Source organism: Pipistrellus hanaki, assembly GCF_964339955.1.
Source record: "Pipistrellus hanaki genome assembly, chromosome: 10".
Taxonomy (NCBI): domain Eukaryota; kingdom Metazoa; phylum Chordata; class Mammalia; order Chiroptera; family Vespertilionidae; genus Pipistrellus; species Pipistrellus hanaki.
In genome coordinates, this window is record NC_140512.1 from 22,790,947 (window position 1) to 22,812,164 (window position 21,218).

Here is a 21,218-nt window from a genome sequence, read left to right on the forward strand (position 1 = left end):
AGACACTAATCTTCCTGGTGGTCAGTGCCAGAGCCTGTGCTATTGGATAGCACTTGACATTTAATTTGAGACTCAGATGACGAGAAACATACCTAAGTGAAGGGATAGAAGGGGTATTTATAGAAAAGGGGGATCAAACTTATCAATGTATTGATTTATTCATTCAGTGTGTCTTTCCAAAATGCCATGCTGTTTAATTGGATATTGAGAGAGGGAAACGGCAAGTAAAACAATACACTTTCCTTTAAGTCCTTGGATGCATAGGGGCGAGGGCACCCATCTGCATGATTAATATACAGGAGTGCACGGATGAGTTCCAAGAAGCATTTTGAGTAATGAGCTGAGCCCCAAACTGGCAGCCTCAGACTCTCATGTTGTTCTTACACTATGAGTGTCTCTGAAATCTCCTCTCAGGAGCATGGCTAGAAAGAATGCCAGATGGTGAGGTGGCTTTTAAATCCTATCCCTGGGTCAAAGTGGATGACCAGATCTGGAAGAAGGGTTTTTTGAACACACACACACACACACACACACACACACACACACACGAACACATATATACTTTATATATTTTAGGAAGAATAGAATCCTATTGTTTCTTTAGTAGCTCATGACTATTGTATCTATTTTCCAAGTAGAATCTTTAAAAGTTAAATCTATTATTATTGAGAGATCTATAGTTTTAAGCTTATGTTAACAAAAGTATAGAACTTCATTTGTTAGAAACATTGTGATATACAAGCTTGACTGTAAATCAAGTGATTGTTAATCAAGTGGTAGTGACAGTAAGTCTTGAAGAGTCCATATCGGTGACCTTGAATCAAACTCCTTATTATATTACAAAAATATTCAGATGACTGTTCTCCCAAATACCAATGCCTTTGGAGGCAGTTAGCCATTGGCTTGCTCTCAATATCTTTTGCAGACTTACCTTTCTTAGATATTTATTCAGTCTATAAATATTCTTCTCCCATTTATTGTACCAGTCATCCAAATCAAAACACTCTGCAATATCGATTCCCCTGAAGCATGTGGTCTGGATATCTGAAGAGCCCTCTGGAAAGAAAACAAGATCCTAAGTCAATGAAAATATGCATACTTCTAATTCATTGCTGGGATCATAAGAAAACTAAAAAAGAAATTGTAGAGACAAATAAAACAAAACAAATAATCCATAAAAACAATAACAATAAAACTAGTAAGGTAAGTGAATAGAAAACAAAAACTAAAACAAATAAATATCCAAATAAGAGTTTATGTCAATAGATTGTCAGTAAAGAATATTTCTATCAGATGTACTTTAGGAAGAGGTAAAATGGCCAGAGATCATAAAGTAATAATGAACAAAGAAATAAGTAAATGTGTAAGTAAACTGAAATATATACTGTCTATATAAGATAATAATATCATTGAAATATGTATTATTTATATAAGATAATAATAGCATGGTCTAACTTATAGATTTAACAAAAAACAAATACAATTCTGCATATTAATATCATACAAATCAGGAAAGGAAAGATTAGCATTTAAGAGTTCTAGTCTGGCTGGTTGTGCTCAGTGGTTGTGCACTGACCTATAAACTAGGAGGTTATGGTTTGATTTCAGGTCAGGGCACATGCCGGTGTTTCAAGCTCGATCCCCAATCGGGGTGTGTAGGAGGTGCTGTTAATGAATCGTAATGTAAATATCTGTGTTTTTCTGATGGTCTTAGGCTCTACAGCAGCAGTTCTCAACTAAGACCATCAGAAAACACAGTTATTCACATAATTATAATTCATTAACAGTAGCAAAATTACAGTTATGAAGTAGCAATGAAAATAATTTTATGGTTGGGGGTCACCACAACATGAGGAACTGTGTTAAAGGGTTGTGGCATTAAAAAGGTTGAGAACCACTGAGTTAAAAAGATGACATTTTAAATAATCAAAGTGTAATTCTAGAGGGTTCTAAATCAATACAATCTAGTTAATTACTTTATTATTAGGATAAATATTATAATATAGTTTACTATTACATAAAAATGAACTATCTCAATATATTTCCTCTATGGAAGAGGTGTTTTAATGTCATAAAATACAGATGGAAAGCCTCAGTTTCAGAAGGTAAAATTCATCAACCCACATGTGCCTAAAGGCTCCCTCCTTACCCATAGGTGAAGTCACCAATATTCATTTTACAACTTTCCTCCCCAGCCCTTGTTTAGGCTGCATTTCCAGGCTGGATTCCAAGAATCAGCTCACTCTTCCCATTCACTAATCTTTGAATTTGCTCCCTGTCTTTTCTTTGGGTTTAACATTGAACATTTATGGGCTCATTTATGTCTCTGCATGAGACTAACTTTATTTCACTCTTGGCTTTATGCTTTCCTACCACGATCAACACCAGTTATAGCCACCATAAAGTTCAGGTCTAAGGCTGCCAGACCAGGTGAGGGCCCAGATATTACTAAGCCAATGGAAAAGAATCCCATTCTTTTATTTTTTCAAGACATATTTATTCAGCATCATGTTCAGACTATTACTTTTGGCAATCAACAGCATGAGTTGCAAAAACACACACTGCATTAGAACCCTTTGTTGGAATGCTTTACACTTTCCACAGAAAAGAAGCTAAAATAACCTGTGATGCAATTAGTCACAAATTCAGTCCTCAAGTTTTTCCCCCCATTCACGTAAGTACTGTCTAAAACATGTCTTCTTTGTAGCAGCCAGGCCCTGCCACCACTGTGCGTGGCTGAGTTCACAAATCTGTTGTAACCTGTAGCTTCCCTGCCACTTCTCTGGCTCTCTCTCCTGCTAAGCTTTGTTGCCTGGCAGTAATTAAAACCTTCTGCCACTGCCATAGCTACTGCTGCTGCTGGAACAGCCATGGCCCCACTGATTTTGTGGTTTGGCAAAGAATTGACCTCCACTACCATAAGGACCAGGGCTTCTGCCTCCAAAATATCCTCCTCTCCTAAATTCAGAATCTGAAGATTGATTGTTGTAATTGCCAAACTTATTGTAGCTTTTGCCAACTCTAAAATTGCTTCCATCATTACAAAATCCATTATAGCCATCCCCACTGCCACCATGTCCACTACCACCACAGCTACCACCAAAGCCGCCTGGACCACTGAAGTTTCCTCCACAACCAAAGTGTCATCCCACCAACATTGTCAGAGCCACTTTGGCTGAAGCACTGGCCACCTGTTGCTTAGGGCTTTCCTTACTTCACAGTTGTGGCCATTTACAGGGTGGTGTTGCTGAATGACAGTCTTGTCCACAGAGTCCTGGTCATCAAAGGTTACAAAAGCAAAGCCTGTCTTCTTGCCACTGCCTTGATCAGTCATGATTTCAATCAATTTTCCCTTACTGTTCAAAAGAATCCCTTAGGTCAGTGGTTCTCAACCTTTCTAATACCACGAACCCTTAATACAGTTCCTCATGTTGTGGTGACCCCCAACCATAAAATTATTTTTGTTTCTACTTCATAACTGTAACTTTGCTACTGTTAGGAATTGTAATGTAAGTATCTGTGTTTTCCGATGGTCTTAGGTGACCCTGTGGATCGAGACCCACAGGTTGAGAATCGCTGCTATAAAGCCTAAGACCATCAAAAAACACAGATATTTACATTATGATTCATAACAGTAGCAAAATTACAGTTATGAAGTAACAATGAAAATAATTGTATAGTTGGTGGTCACCACAACATGAGGAACTGTATTAAAGGGTCACAGCATTAGAAAGATTGAGAACCACTGCTGATGTTCTTCAGTATCTTCTTTGATGCCACCAACAAAAGTCTTTTTCACAGTTAAGCGGCACCAGGTCTTTAAGAATCTTCTTCTGAGACAGCCCTCTCTGGTTCCACACTCTGCCATCCACCTTGTGTGGCTTTCATGCACAACCCCACATGCCTTCTCTACGGTGACATAGGTGACAGACCCACAGCCTCTGTGCACACAGTCTGTGAGCGTCCCCTAGGCTCAACATGGCTCCTTAGACTCTCATTGATTATCTCAAATCTCAAACCTCCGATAAAGAGCTTCCACAGCTGTTCTGGCTCTTTGGGAGGCTCTGATTTAGACATGACGACAGTGGGAGGGGAGAGTTTAATGATGCAGAAAAAAAGAAAGAATTCCATTATTTTAAAATGAACACATTTTAAAATGTGTTCATTAAAAAAAAGGAATTCTAAATCTTTCCTTTATTATAAATCCTTCTGGCCAGGTTATTATAACACTTACATATCATGTTCAGACAGTCAAATATGTGGAATTTGCAGTTAAACAAAGTTGATGTTGACCATACAAGGGAAAAAGATAGGTGAATGCTGGCTGAGGAGGTATTGTAGGCTGTTTCCTATACTGTCTGTGATATAAAGCAAGCCTCTTTATCTTTCTGGGACTTTTTTGATTAATTTATACAGTGTAGTTGTACTAGGCTTTTTTTTTTCTAAGATTGCAGCTTATTAAATTATATCTAGCTTTTGTATCTTTGTTAATGATGCATCCTATGTCTGAAAACTTCCCCTGAGTGGTCTGGTCTATAGAAATAACACCTACCTTTGTGTTTTAATGGCAACTTATGTGACTCTCTTAGGTTTATAATTAAATTGTCATCATTTCTTTTGCCTCCCATCAAACTGAAATCCTCTTGCTCATTCTTATTTTCTCACTGTCCGTCTTGAATTCTACACATAATGTGTGTTCATTAAATATTTATTGAAAATATGAATGAATTACAAAGAATATTTCCAGTTTATATCATATCATACAGTGTTGTTGTTATTGTGTGTGTGTGTGTGTGTGTGTGTGTGTGTTTTAATTATGTTATTTTGATCCAGTTTTGAGGTCCTGAGCAGAGGTCAACCAGTTTCTCTTCTTGAGCAGCTAGTCAAGTACGCACCTGACTATTTTCCTTGTTGGGCATGCACACGCTAGGCCACTGTGCATCCGCCCTAATCAGCTCCAGCTTTCTGTCGCCATGCCCCTGGGTGCAAAAACCCTGTGTAACCCTGCCTGGCAGCCTTCTCTATTGGGGAGCTATAACTAACAAGCAGTCCTGCCTTTCATCTATCTGGTGTTAGTAGGTTATTTCTTACCATCAAAAGGACCTTTAAATTTCACAAAACACATAACCACCCTTACCTAAACGCTATGGGTGCCAAATAAAAATAATCAATTTAACCTTTCTATTCAGAACTACAAATAAAATGTTCCTTAGAAATTGGGAATTAAAAAAAAATCTTTATTATAAAAAAATATTGAAATAATGCCCTAGAGTGGACAGAAATATGTGAAGACGACTACCATTTTTTAAAACTAACTTTGAACTCTTTAAAAGAAGTAATTATGCCATATTCCACACTTATATACCTCTTGTGTTTCTAGATGCATAATAGGAACTTAAAGACAATTACCAAGTGATTGAATTCAGGACATATGTTGATTGGTCTTCCTAAGGAAATGGTACTATTTCATGATTTCTGTGAGGACAATTTAGTGCAATCTAACCATATTCATTTAAGGTGATCTTTAGACCAAATAACATAATAAACAGATACAACAACATAATAAATAGATATAATAACATAATAAAATAGATCAAATGACAATTTAATTGCAATCAAGTTTAGACACAGTAGTATGCTATTTTAAAGTATGCCCCGGTGTTCTTTTTATTTGCAGTTTCCAGCATCTGCTGAATTTACTCTATAGGTTGCATTGTCCTTACATTTTGGCAGACACATAAGAGAGAACATATTTTCCTTACTGCCCCTCACACTCTTTGATTGGAAGGTTCCACTACTTTATTTGGACATTTTCCATCATGCTCCTTATAGTATCCATATGCTAGCTTTTTATGCCTGTTAATGTTTTTCTTTGCTCTGGGCACCCTTCCAAACACACTACTTTGAAATATGGAACTCCTTATTTAGTTATATAGCCAATATCTAAAAACCTCAACTAAGAAAAGATTTCCACCAGCATTTTCAAAGGTGCTGTTAAGATCAATCAAGGCAGCCACTCAATGAGTGTGGAAAAGGGTCTTATAACATCTCAGGAAACCATCCCATAAAGCCTCTACCGAGGAGAACATACCGGAAGATGGATACTACAAACCACCCCAAAGGGAAGCCAGCCAAGCTCAGCAGCAACAGATGGAGAAGAAACGCACTTATTGACTAACTTCCTTGTGTGGTTGTATTTATGTTTCTACTCATTGGGTGCAGATTATGTTTTTCTGCCAACAGTAAATGCTATTGATTTAATACATGTGAGCTCTGCACCGCACTGCAGCCCTCTGAAATGTAGGGATGGGAGAGAAACATAAAGTTGGTTTTCTAAGATACAGAAGATAACCCTTACACTATTCAGACACCTTTAGTCCGGAAAGGCTTATGGCTAAGGAATTTGCATATTGTCTTTTAGAAAGAAAAAAAAAAAAGGATAGACATGAAACAAAATACATTTTGGATGGAGATAAGCGATGCTGCTTCTTTTCCAGATGTCTGCCCAATTTCCTGGCCAGAAATGTCAAAGATTTATATGAAAAATTCCTTAAAAAAATGCTTACCAATGCTCTGTGAAGAAAAAGCAAGGCGCGCATAACGACTTCATCATCTCAGAGTGAGTCGTGATGAACAAGATACCATAGCATGACTGAGAAAAGATGAATTCAGAGACACCAGAGATCGGGCTCTCTGGCCATCGGCAAAGCCAGGCTGGCTACCAGGAGCAGAGGCTTTTGATCCTATGGTGGATTTGCCCCTTTGTGATGACGTCATGCCACCTCCGGCATTCAGGAAGTAAACATTTTAAAGCAACTGGCTATGTCACGTGAAAATCCAATCCCAGAGTGGCTGGCTGGAAGCCAGGGAGTTACTCCCAGAGGCATAAGAAAAGTGGCTGCAGCATATAATTTGGTTAATGCTGGACTAGACCCTGCTTTTGATGAGTTGGCAACTCCCATGACTGCTTTGCTTTAAGTGGGCTGGTGCCTGGGAGGGAAATATACCTCTGGGACTTAACAGGAGACAAGCACCAGAAAGCAATTGAAGGGCTAGGGTTTCACAAATGGTTCAAATAATGGAATCATGGAACAGAAAGGTCCTCCGTATGGGTTCCTGACACTACCTAGGTTTTAGTCTGAAAGAGGAAATCCGGTCTTCTTTTTATCTATTAATAGATCTCCACAAAAGGGGGCTCCACCCTCTTCTTTGGCGAAGTTTTAAGGTTCAATATATCAAAAAGTTCTTCCGTATGACACCTTGAAGTCTCTTTATTACAGTTAAGACCTAGTAAGTTTCTCTCAGAATATTCTTTCATATACATGTGTGTGATTCCCTCAGACTAACTCCTACATTTTTTTTTTTTTTTTCCCTCATTAGAATCACTTTCTACACTCTGAAAATTTAAATTTCATGGTGGCTCAAAATTGATCAGAATTCCATAAATTCTCAGTTCTGATAACCTGGAAAACATTGCACTCTGGTGCTTGGAGTTCCTGTTAAAGTTATGGTCACTTGCAATAAGTAATGTCTTCTAGTATACTTGACACTTTTTTTTTTTTTTTGAAATTTCATTCAAGGATATTTTTTTATTGATTTTTAGAGAGAGAGGGAAGATGAGAAAGGGAAACATTGATTGGTTTCTCATACATACCTTGACCGGGGATTGAGCCTACAACCTAGGTAGGTGTCCTGATCCTGTAATCAGGGAAGCGAACCTGTAATCTTTTGGTACAGGGGAGGACACTAAAATTAACTGAGCCACTTGACCAGGGCCTAGTCAACACTGTTAATTGGAAAGGACTATGAGGGGCTACTAAATAAACCTGTTACCCAATATTAAATGGTTATGTTACTTAAAATCACATTTGGCTGAAAGTAAGAATAAAAAAAGATCAACATATATAATTAGTATCTGGCTTATAAGAAAATATGCTGGTTTTTATGAAAGATGCAAGCTATTATTCTCTTTATTATTCAACATATAGAATCATATTTTCTACAGGTTTTCATTATACCTCAGAAACATATATCTTTCAAAAATTTTAACTGCTATAATGTGCCTGAGTCATATGCTAGCACTAAAATATTATAGATGCAATCATTTCCAAACTGAACATTTAATAATATTGCTAATAATATTGTGTGTACTCTGGGATATAATTCTAAAAATGTTTTTTCAGTAGCACATTTTCAAATCTGCCAGCAACAGAAATCAACATGGACCCTCTACTATGGTGTAATTCCCTGGGGCCATCAGTCTTCTACCTGGTGATAGGTTCATTAGATTGAATTGCTGGTCAACATGAAAAGAGCAATATTTTGTTCTTACTGGTATGCTTCTATGTATTGAGATTTGTCATTCTTGCATGGAGTGCTTCTCCCAAAACTGCCATCCATGAATTTGCAGAATGCCTCATACACTGTCATACAGCATTGCTTCTAATCAAGGAACTCCCTCCACAGCCAATGGAGTCCATGAGTGGACCCATGCTCTTGGAGCTCCTTGGTCTTACTGTGTTCCCCATCATTCTGAAGCAGCTGACTTGGTAGAATGGTTACACAGCTCTCTGAAGACCCAGGTACAATCCAGATAGGTAGAAATATATCTTAGGGCTCAGTTCAGCTACCGATATATGTACTGTTTTTCCAATAGCCAGAAATCTCGGGCGCCGGAAAAAGAGGTGAGAACGGGAATAACACTGCTACACATGGGGATCCACTAGCAAAATTCTTTCTTCCTGCTGCTGGTCTAGAGGCCTTAGTGCCAAAGGAAGGAATGCTTGCACCCATTACTCCCCTGACATAGAAGTTAAGACTGCCTCTCAGCCACTTGGAGCTCCTCATGCCTCTCATCTGCAGGCATAAAAGGGAGCTAGTGAGCTTACTGAATTTATCGATCCTGATAACTGAGGGGGAATTGGACTGCAATTGAAATAAGGAGGGGCATGCCTGAAAGGTGTTTCTCCGTACTACCATGCCCTGCCAGTGAAGTCCATGGGCAACTGCAAGTATCCACTTCACAGAGGACCGGGAATGTCCAGGCCCTTCAGGAACGAAGGTTTGGGTCCCTTCACCAGGCAAACAACCACAACCAGCTTCGCTATTTGCTGATGGGAGTGAAAGAAGGTAGTTATAAATACCAGTGTCAGCCATGTGGTTAGTTGCAGAAACAAGAATTATAATTGTCATGTCCTTATTGCTTTGTGAATATGTCTGTGTATGTTATGTGGAAAATCCTGGCCAATATAAAAATATAGGCAATAAAATGATGACAAGAGATAAAAAAAAAAACATTATGAGAATTAGAACACATACAAAACAAGAAATAAAAAAGGCAGAAAGAAGATAATTTTTAAAACCCTCTCAATGAATATAGTCAGCAAGGCATTCACAAAAGTGAGTTTCAACTTCATATTTTGACAAACACCATCATCTTTATTATAGAATATTATGCTAAGCAATAACTTTATTCAAAATTATTTAATAACAGAGAGCTTGTTTTTATGATTATAGTAGAAGATTATAGTTAATTTTATGCAGAACCAAAGGTTGCCTATAGTATATTGTATAAACTATTCTCAACAAACAGACTTTATTTTGAAATACTGAAAATAGAATCTCAGTTACACATTTTTAGGCAAACTATGTTTGCTTTCAGTGGTCAAGATGAAAAGTTATGTTTTATAAAAAAAATGAAAATTTTATATGCAATCTTAAATTAATTCCTGAATATGAGCCATATTTTTAAGCTAACTTGGGAAATATCAAATGGAAAATATGTAACTAACTTAATCCATTATAAATTAATTGAAATCATTATAAAGTATACAGAGAATGAGTCAAATAAATAAACTAAAAAACAAATATAACACATACCTGTATATTTTACATTACATAATAAATAGCAATCACTGACAATTACTTGTCCTTCTATTAGAGTGGAAAGTCCTTAGAGTGATTTTTAAAAAACCATTTGATAAACAGAAGATCAGCATGGTTTTAACTTAGCTTTGAGTAATATTCATAGTCTGTTATAAGACAATATCACTTTTAAGAGCTGAAAGCATTCCATAAAAACAGTACCAAGTACACAGATTATGTGCCATAAATTCCTAACCTTGATGTCCTTAAAGAGAAAGCTACTGCTGGGATACCAGAAACATGACTTTGGTATTTTGCCATAATTACAAGTTTTGTCTTTGGTTTATCTTAAACACATTTGACAACTTGGGTTTTTCTCTAAAGAGAAAATCTGCTCCTTGTTATAAAGTTGTAAATGTATTTGTGAAAATTTAAAAATGAAACCAGAATATAAGCAAAATATGAAAAAGTTTTTCAAAGTTGATAAAGCTTAAGTGTGCTATTTTAATTGCAATTTGGAAAGATGGTTTGGATTGCTTGATAAAACAAGAGAGAAATTATAGATTCCTCATATGGGCATATTTAAAAGGTAACTTTTTTTGTCACTTTAAAATTTATTTATTAAAAAGTTGAGATGAAGTTCAGTAAAAATTAAATATAAAACAAAATGATAGGGATGCACAGTTATATCGGTAGAAGTCATTCTGATATGCAGAAGTGAATTGTAGCAAAAAACTTTTAGATTAATACTAAAACAGAAATTTAAGAGGAAGAGGTAAATTCTGAGTATAAGTAATAAACAGACACATTTATTATAGGATAATCAAGTTATTCAAGATAAGTAAACCATAGTCACACATTTGAAAGTACTGAGGATAAAAATAATATAAAATCTACAATATGCTACTACAATGAAGAAATTGAATATTTAAGAGACTTTGATATGCCCTATAATAATTTGGCTTCTAAAGAAAAAAAACTTGGTAGACATCTCCCCAATTTGACAACGATCCTAAAAACTTTCGTGATATTAATTGATAGGCTAAAACAATTCCAATGGATGCTTTTTCTAGTATCTCTATAGTAAATTTATTACAAAATTATTGTTAAATTAAGAAACAATCAAAATGTATACAACCAAAAGTGTAAGAAAAAACATTACTAGAAGTGTGTCAGACCACTAACAAAAAGCCCTAGGCTCCCCTGCGAGGGTGGTTTTAGATCATGGCACTGCTTAGGTAACTTACTGGGTGAGCCAGGAGGAATCTGCCATAGCAAAGAGCTCTCGCTGCACATGCACCAACACCTCTGGGATTGTAGCAAATATAAGAAATGAGCGAACCAGCTACTGGCTAAACCAGGTTACTGCCCCTTCAGCTACATTCTTTGATGCCTGCACTAGTTTGGAATCAATGAACCAATTGAGTTACTAAGCAAAATAGAGACAAACTCATAAAGAGAGAGCAGGTAGAAAGCTCTGGTAGGTGAGGTGTTTTTGTTTTGCTTGTTTTTTGGCAGGGGGATGAGCAAAAAAAGGGGAGAGAGAGAGAGAGAGAGAGAGAGAGAGAGAGAGAGAGAGAGAGAGAGAGAGAGAGAGAGAGAGAGAGGAACTTCATTATGGCATGAGTTTGATTTTTCTTTTTTAAAAAATAATATTGTATTGATTTTTTTACAGGGAGGAAAAGAGAGAAATAATAGAGAGTTAAAAACATTGATCAGCTGCCTCCTGCACATCCCCTACTGGATGTGCCCACAACCAAGGTATATGCCCTTGACTGGAATCGAATGCTCTATCCACTGAGCCAAACCGGTTAGTGCAGGGATTTGGTTTTTCATTAGCTGGTTTCAGCTGTCACCTATTTTCTATTTATAACAAATTGTCCATAATTCCTTTGAAGAAACAGGACTGCTTCTTTTTTTTCTCTCTCTCCCTGCAAACACAAAAGAAAAACATTGGGTGGCTGCACATGATATTTTAGTGGGTGTGTACTTCGAATAATTTTCTCCATGATTAGTGACAAACTGCTCTCTGCACTCAGCTCTGTTACTCAGCGTCTTATTAAAATATTTAGTTTCTAAATATGATGATCTAAACCCTGAGGGAAATAAACAAATTAAAGAATAAAACGCCTATGCATGTTTCATTCCAATATTTTTGCACTCATATTACTAGTGTGTCCAGCCCTGTACTTCTTCCTTCCTTTACCTTCACCCATAAAAATGCGTATTGTGAATTATTTATTTGTCTGACCTAATACCAGAATGTTGTGCTCACTTGGATGCTTCATGAACTAGAAAATTAGGATGGCCTGGCATCCTTGGCGAACCACTAACGAAATTGGTGCTCTCGTTCAGAGCAGATGGGGAAAGAACAAGGCTTATTAGGCAACATGCACAGATCTAGCACGCGATGGACAAAGATGCCCCCAGAAATAAAGGAAATCAATTAGTATTTTGATGTGATAATAAACTCTTTCCCTATTTATTCTCATTGATCCATTGGTCATCTGCTTTTTTTTTTTTTTCAACTCTCGATCCCTGGCACTGAGATTACATTTGTCAGGAGAAGACAGACACTGAGGTATTGCTCACTGAACCTTGCTGAGGGAGTTCCAAGGTGGTAGCAACCTACAAGACATCCTCTAAAGACATCCTCAATCAATGCATTGTTTCAATTAGTTTTTGAGAGAAAGGTAGAGAGATTTCACATATATCCCCTGCCCCCAAACCTGCATAGCCTCCTTAATTATTACACCATCCACCACAGAGGTACATCTGTTATAGCTGACGAACCAACAGTGACACATCATTTTCACTTACCTCCATAACTGACATCAGGGATCACTCTTGGTAGCGGCCTGCATTCTATGGGTTTGGCCAGGTATTCATCACTGTAAATATTATATAGAATAGTTTTTAATGTCATGAAAATCCTCTGTGCTTCATCTATTCATCCTTCCTCTCTCCCTCCAAAAGCTGGCAATAACGGACTATTTTACTGTCTCCATTTTGGCTTTTTCCTGGAAGGTCATGTTATTGGAATCACACAGGTGGAGCTTTTTCAGATTGGCTACTCTCACTAATATTCATTGAAGTTTCCTCGTGTCTTTTCAGGGCTTGCTAGCCCTTTTTTAAAAGCACCTAATAACATTCCATTATCTAAATGTACACTATTTATCCATTTACGTACACAAAGTCATCAGGATTGCTTCTTTTCTCTTAGATTGTCAAATAAAAGAATGATGACAGTGTAAACAACCATAGTCCAGTGTGAATTAATAAAAAATATACTTACAACTATTTTTTGTCAGATGAGCAATATATATGTATATGTGTGTATGTGTGTGTGTGTGTGTGTGTGTGTGTGTGTGTGTCACAGAATTTTAGTAATTGGTTTATGTGTGCCATGAGATTAAAATGTTGAAATTGATTTAGCTCTAAGTCCTCATTAGAATTTGAGATTTCAGCTTCATACACTCACTTGCCTTAAATGTTTCATACAAAGCAACAAAGTATAAATTAGAAAATTGCTACTTTCAACAAATGTAGAAATGCTCTTAATGAGAAAGCAAGTTTCCCATTGCCTTTTCTCTCTCACAATCCTGTTTGTCCCCTTCTTCGCACTCACTAACTTTACAATTATTTTGTTCCCTTTACTACAGTTTGCTTCTCTCACTAGAATGCCTGTTAGAAGAGGTGTTTTACTCATAATTATATCCTGGGCCCAGCACGGCACCCAGCACAGAGCAGACACTTTTAAACAAGGTATTGAGTTTAATGCTTTAAAATAAGACATTTTATTAATATTTACCACTAGGTGGCATTTTCATTCCATCTGAAAATCTTAATCCTTGTCTTTTTAAAATTGGAGATACTGAGTACATTTTATTAACTTGGAAAGATAAAATGTTTCTGATCAATCAATCACCTCAAATTATTAAGAACACATATGCTCTATAGCACACATTCCTCTAAAATATGTATTTTATAGTTAAGCCAGCTAGAATTTAAAACACTGATCTGATAAACTATTCAAGCTTCCCAATTTAGATTCATATATTCACATATATTCATATGTTCATATATTCACACACACACACACACACACACACACACACACACACGTAGTTAAATGATATGAAATAGACATAATGGCCAAAACCATGCATCATATAGTATTTCAGTTATCTAAGAATATAGTACGTATTGGATACGATTTAATAAGAGGTGGATAATTTTTTAATACGCTAAAAATAAAGTTTTGTTTTCATAAGAGAGCACAAAACAAAGTCAATGCTCACGGTGAGGCTCTCCTGCTTGAGTTCCTGTTTCCATCCCCCTGGCCACAGCCTCAGAGATGGAGTGAGCCTGCGAGATGAGATGTTCCTTAGGAAATGCCCATGGGTGCCACAGGTGTGGAAAGGAGGTAAGGGAACAGGATCGGGCAGAGAGGAACGAAGGCTCCGGAGGCTGACAGGAGTCAACACTGCAAGTCGCTCTGGGGCCGAAAAGAGCCATTAGAGCAGTTGGAAGTTAGGCCCTCATGGCTAGCCTGTATTCCTCCATCCACCGGTCCCTGGGCGTGGACCACGGAAAGGGAGCAGCTGGGAGAGTCAGTAGTGCAGCTGGGGAATGAATCCCTGAGGAGGCTGGGAGCTGAAGGGCAAGGCCACAGGTCCCGTTTTGGAGGGGGATCTGGAAAGTGCCAGGTCTATCACAGATTCATTTTAGGTTGAATTTATGTGTAACAGTAGGTAAGTGGGGACTCGGAATGGGCAAGTATAGTTAGGAACAAAGCATATTTGGTAAAGCAAGTGAAATACTTGAATGTGATGATATATTAATAAATTAATAAATTAAGACATATTGTTACTATGCAGGCCAGGAGTTGAGAGAAAAGTGTAGTCACCTTGCATACTGAGTTTTTTTGTTTGTTTGTTTTTTAAAAATATATTTTATTGATTTTTTTACAGAGAGGAAGGGAGAGAGATAGAGAGTTAGAAACATCGTCGATGAGAGAGAAACATCGACCAGCTGCCTCTTTCACAACCCCTACCAGGGATGTGCCCGCAACCAACGTACATGCCCCTGACCAGAATCGGACCTGGGACCTTTCAGTCCACAGACTGACGCTCTACCACTGAGCCAAACCGGTTTCGGCTTGCATAGTGAGTTTTAAGTGGAACAAAGACGTTATTGAAATAGTTTAGCATTGATAAAGCTATTCTGCTCTGTTATGTTTGATACATGCCCGCTCTAATTCTAAATGTTGATATTGATGTTCTTGACTAGAGAACATTATGTTTTAAGTATCAAGAAGTTTAAATTTTTAAATAGCGGAATTTGCCTGAAGGCATTCTCAAGAAAATGTAAATAAGTAGGTGTAAGAAACAAAAACTCCCCTCTTAACTGTAAAATAACTTCCCTGGTTAATTTTCTCCATCAAAAGACATACTTTTGTCTTCCTTGCCCTCACCCCTTCTTCCCACTTCACTTTTTAAAGTAAATTTTTATTTTGTTTTATGTCATTTAGAGTGGAATAAAGTCCTAAGGAGGAAATATTTTCAACAATTCTGTAATTCTGCTACAAAGAATCGAAATTCTTTGTTTAATAACTTTGTGACCTAAAAAAGTTCAAGGAAAGCCTCCTGTATGTTCCTACCTCATTTACCAGAAGATGGCGCTCTTGCTCCTCAGCGGCTAACCTGGAGTATTTGAAACTCCTCCCACGTATCAGTCGTCTCTCCCCTCGAAAGAAGTGTAATAAAAAAGGCGCCTTCAGCATGTTTATCTGAACCCATTGAGATTCTTTACATGCAGGTGCAACTAATCCTTTCAAGATGTAATGAAGCTCAATAAATCCTCCTTTCGCAATATCTTCCCTGGTCTTTGGGGCTGACTTTGCTTTCTGTACGAAGCAAAGTGCAGAACTGCTCTGCACAAGGCTGCGTGTTTAAGCAATAAGGAGACTGCTCCATTGTCTCTTGTCAGGCTGCCTGGGACGCAATTTCCTTTTTCCTGTTCTCAAAATTAGCTGATGAGAGCAAGTTCCCAGGTGAGCATGAGTTCTCCAGATCCCCCTGCCCCGTGAAACCGGTCACCAAAGAACATGCCTTCACTAGCTGTTATTCTCAACTTTATGCGCTGGCAAATTCACTGGGGCACAATGGATTATGCTCCCATATTTCTATAGCTGCTTCTTATTATTACAACAAAGTGTTTAGATGCTATTTATTTTCCTTTAAGTTATCGTGTAAATACTGAAGTTATAAATTGGAATTTTTCAGAATTATTATAAACATGGGGATCACTATCAGCCAAGAAAGTTACAATAATATCAATCGATAAGGTATGGGTGTTAGCCCTTCAGTCACAGTTTATAAAATGAGCTGCTAATGAGAATGAATGAAAAGTAAATGCAGAAGAAGCCTTTATTCATGCCAATGATTTAGGGCTGACGTCTGTCTTCCTCCTTCAATACTCCTCAGCTTTCCTACTGCCATTGTGTTCATGCTAAAGCATGCCTCTAAGAGTTAGATATGGAAATAACATGCTGTGCCCACCTCCAGTTATCCCTCTCTATTGACTCTAAGCTAGCTGCTGAAGGGCTAACCAAACAGATGCATTTTGTCCAAAGCCACCAGCGGGATCTTGTAAAACCCTCAACCAGACTGAGTTCATTTCCTGCCTATTTTAAGATTTCCCAACATTTTCAAATTGCACATAAAATTAAAATCTATGTAAGTCTTTGTTACATTCTTTTGAACTCCTCTCTAATTTGATATCCTATCCTTTTTTAAGCGGCTTGATTTGGGATCCCGGCATGTAGCAGGCTTGTCAGCCTCAGGATCTTAGCGACCATTTCTTCTGTCTCCAGCATTCTTACTGCTCTTTGGGTGTGTGTGCCTATGAGTGGGCATCTTTATTTACACTCAAATCCCAGAATCAATGGCATTCATTGACTTTCTCTGCAAAGTTCTCTTTTTAATTTATCCTCAGTGGGTCACTGCTGTGTTGGTTTCCGAGGCCTAGCATAACAAATCGCCCCAAACTAGGTGTTCTGTTCTGGAGACCAGAAGTCTGGAAGTCTGAAACCAAGGTGCCCCCTCTGCAGGCTCTTGGGGAGACTTCTGTCTTTCCCCTTCCAGCTCCTGGTGGCTCCTGATATTCCTAGCCTGTGAAAGCATATCTCTTGTCTCAGCCTCCTCTCTCTTCCCAGGCCTTTCTCCCCTGTGTTTTCTCATCCTGCATGGATACTGGTCACTCGTAGCTTGATTTAGGGCCCACCTCAATCCAGTAGGACCTCTGTAAAAACCCTATTTCCAAATAAAGTCAGATGGATTAAAAAAAATATTTCAAGAGAAAGGGAGAGGTGCAGCGGGAAGGAAAGGAAGATATGGGGGAGATAAGAGATCAACTGAAGGACTTGTATTCATAACCAATGGATGCAAAACTGTGGGGGGTGAGGGCATGTATGGGATTGGGGGTGGGGGCAATGGTAAGATATGTACACATATAATTTCTAAATAAAAAAATAAAAAAAAGAGAAAGGGAGAGGGAGAGAAAAATAGAGACATTAATGATGAGAGAGAATCATTAAGTGGCTGCCTCCTGCATATCTCCTACTGGGGATTGAGCTTGCAACCGGGCATGTGTCCTGACCAGGAATTGAACTGTGACCTCCTGGTTCATAGGTTAACACTCATCCACTGAACCACACCAGATGGGCTAGATGGATTTTGGAGGGACATTGTTAAATCCACTATATTCACTGTCTGATATATTTCATGATTTATGTTTTGATTTCTTTATTGTCTTTTTCATCCCACCTTCCATTAGAATGTCAGCTCCCTGAAATAAGAAAAATTGTCTGTATGTTTATGTGCTGTACTGACATATAATTTCAGTAAATCCTTTCTTTTAAATTTAAATTTAATTTTTTTTTTGATTGAAGGTCAGATAATTAGCTTCACAGATAAGAAAAAGCTAAAGGAGTTCATCAACACCAAACCAATATTATATGAAATCCTGAAAGGTATTCTTTAAGAAGAGGAAGAAGAAGAAAAAGGTAAATAAAAATAAAAATTATGAACAACAAATACATATCTATCAACAAGTGAATCTAAAAATCAAGTGAATAAAAAGTCTAATGAACAGAATAAACCGGTGAATATAATAGAATCAGGGGCATAGAAAAGGAGTGGACTGACAATTCTTTGGGGAAAGGGATGTGGGGGGTGCGGGAAGAGACTGGACAAAAATCATACACCTATGGATGAGAACAGTGCGGGGGAGGTAAAGGCATAGGGTAGGGTGGAAACTGGGTGGATGGGAAAAAAGGAATAGTTATAATAATCTGAACAATAAAGATTTATTAAACTTAAAAAAAGAGTGTTGGCCTCTGTGCCAAGGGGTCATACATAGTTCTATTCTGGTCAGGGGCAAGTATCTGAGTTGCAGGTTCATTCCAGAGCCCCAGTTGGGGCTCATACAAAAGGCAACCAGTCCCTTTTTTATTTTTAATAAATGAATGAAATGCTGCTTCCAGTCATCATAGCTGAAACCCTCAAACAGTGCTGGCATAAGACTAATCTGAGGCATATGACTAAACTAATCTGGCAGATAAAGTTTCTGAGCATGTCAAACTAGATATTGGACTTTGTTGAATACAAGTAGGTAATTTTTTCTTTATGTGGCCTTTGTTTGGTTAATCTTTAGAATATCCCTTGGTTATCCCTAACTCAACATAACTTCTCTTTAGTTAAATCTCTCTCCTTCCAATAACAGTCAGTGGTAACAGAAGAAAGCTAGCAGTGGATACAGATGATATCACAACTCCTGAAAGCATCTTTGGATATCTCAAATGGGATCTCTCCTTTAACTCTTTGAGGGTATATCCAGGTATCCCAAAAAATGTATACATACACTTTGAATAGTTACAAAGACAGTGTTTATTAAAATACATTTCATTTTCAAAATTGAGCTATCAGCTATGAAAGTGTATATACAGTTTTTTTGGATACACCCTGCATGTGTTTTAAATTCCTGTTACCAATACTTATTCACAAAAGGTTTCATCCTTTGCTGCACATTCATATCATACTAGAGGAATGAAAATTCATTCCCTGGAGGGGAAGGTCCCTCAGCCTGGCCTGCCCCCTATCATAGTCCAGGAGCCCTCAGGGGTGGGAGGTAACCCGGCAATTAGGGGAAGGTGGTGCCCCATCACACCTTTGCTGATGTCACTGCCGGCAGCACAAGCCTCAGCAGGCACTGGTTACCTGAGCCTCTGGTGGCCCTGGGTGGCTGGGGGGCTGAGGGGACTGGGCACTGCCATCTTGTGGCTGTAGGCACCACCATCTTTGAGGGTGTGGTGGTCAATTAGCATATTTTCTCATTATTGGCTATGGGTACCACCATATTTGAGGGCGGGACAGTCAATTAGCATATTCCCTCTTTATCAGATAGGATGAGGAACTTTTGAGAATCCTGATTCCCAGGTAGGACCCTACCAAATACATCATAATATCAAATCCTCATTTATTGAGGTCTCAACACTTTTTAAAGAGTTGTGAATGCAGCAATGGTTGATAATCACTGCTGTATCTGATCCATTTTCTCCCCTGAGGCTGGCTCTCCTAAGGTGTCTTGTGATCCAAAAGTGTTCCTGCTTGTAGTCCAGCCTCTCTTCCAGGTGTTGCCTCTTTTAGCTTAGGGCATCTGTCTGAAGGAGGAGTGGTCAAACTACAGCTGGCCCTTTAACTGTTCAATGTTTTCAGTGGGTCTGGTAGAGGGGCAAGATTAGTCTTAAATAGAAGGGTGTCTGCTCTTTTATTCTGGGCCTTTTCACCCCCATTTTCTCTCGAATTGCCAGCTGTCTAGAGCATTGTCTTTTGTCTCCAATGCTGGAAGTGTATCTTGAGACAAACACTAATAATACAGCTTGTCTTGGTGGAGAGGGATGTGGTGTGTGGGATGACAGAGGGGCAGGAAATGTGTGTGGGCTACAGATAGACTGTTCTCTTTGTGGCACCCCAATTAGTCCTACTACAATTCCCAGGTCCCTCCCATTCCAGGCATCCACCATGGAATTTCTGAGGCTTTGCTCCTATGAAATAAAAAAAAGAAAGAAATCATACTCTTCCAAAAGTCTGTTAAGCTAACTTTCTTCTACTTGATCGAAGTTTGTCTTCTTTCAGTCTTTCAGGAATAGTTTAGTTCTGACCTTCTGAAACTTTCCTTCCCATTTCTGATTATGGCTCTCTCTCTCTCTCTCTCTCTCTCTCTCTCTCTCTCTCTCTCTATATATATATATATATATATATATATACACACTTTCTTGCAGTTCTAGGGTGTAATGTGAACAAAAAAGACTGTAGTGTGTACTCAGTATGCCTTTTGGTCCAATGCAAAGGCATGGTATCAAGCTATATATACTTTTTACTAATATATACATATTTATACTATATATTATAAGAAAATGTCTCATTCATACTCAAAGATTGCACTACTTGTTAAGAAGATTTAACATATTTCTAGTAATGCTTTAACTACAAATTAACTGATTAATGATCTATTGAGAATTTACTGCTATGTGTTTAAAACTAAACTGGAAGCTGCAGATGTAAAGATAAATAGGACATGCTTTATTTTCTCTCAAGAAACTCACCATTTGGTTAAGATGCCAGCCAGATAAAAACACAGAGGATTTAGCCAATATATAATATAATGACTGCTAGAGTAGAAGCATATTTAGAAAGTTTTTCTGCAGTTTAAAAATAATGTAACTGATGCCTTTGAAGGGTCAATATTTGATATTTGTTATTGCTTTTTTTGTGTTCATTCTCAGTTCCCTCTGTGTCCTTTGTCTGCGTTCGGGGACTCTCACTGGGAGGATAGGGAGGGTAGTGGTGCTTTGCTTAAGACTTCATAGTTTGAATCCCTTGACTTTCTATGGTCATGTTATCTGAGCACCTAGTAAGACCTTTCTAATATGGTTTTGCATTCTTTATACCATCTGGCATTGACTCTGCCTCTTTGTCCTGTGAGCTGTGTGAAATCTTTGTTTAAAATACGCCACTTTATTTTAGCTTAGTGTCAGAATGACCTGCCTGCTGCCATTGTCTTGCTGGAGACTAATCTATGTAACAGGTGCATTTCCTCAACAACTTAATTATATAGTTTCTGCCTGGGGTTACTATATTTGATTTAGAAACCATCCCATTACTGCTCTTCATATACACTTGGCCAAAATAGCTGGAGTAAAGAATCCCAATTAGATTGAGCTAAAATGGGTTTTCTTTAGCTAGATCTTATTGGAGGATCCTGTTTGTGTTTTCTCATGCATGGTACAG

The 21,218-nt window shown here is 37.9% G+C and overlaps 1 pseudogene across 1 annotated transcript; it reads right to left on the reverse strand.

The window, feature by feature from the left end:
• Positions 1-2,817: 2,817 nt before the first annotated feature.
• Positions 2,818-4,077, reverse strand: LOC311629341 (heterogeneous nuclear ribonucleoprotein A1-like 2; annotated as a pseudogene). The gene is made up of 2 exons: positions 3,747-4,077; positions 2,818-3,356 (listed from the first exon to the last, which is right to left on the reverse strand). The product of its transcript is annotated as a heterogeneous nuclear ribonucleoprotein A1-like 2 (transcript).
• Positions 4,078-21,218: the final 17,141 nt, after the last annotated feature.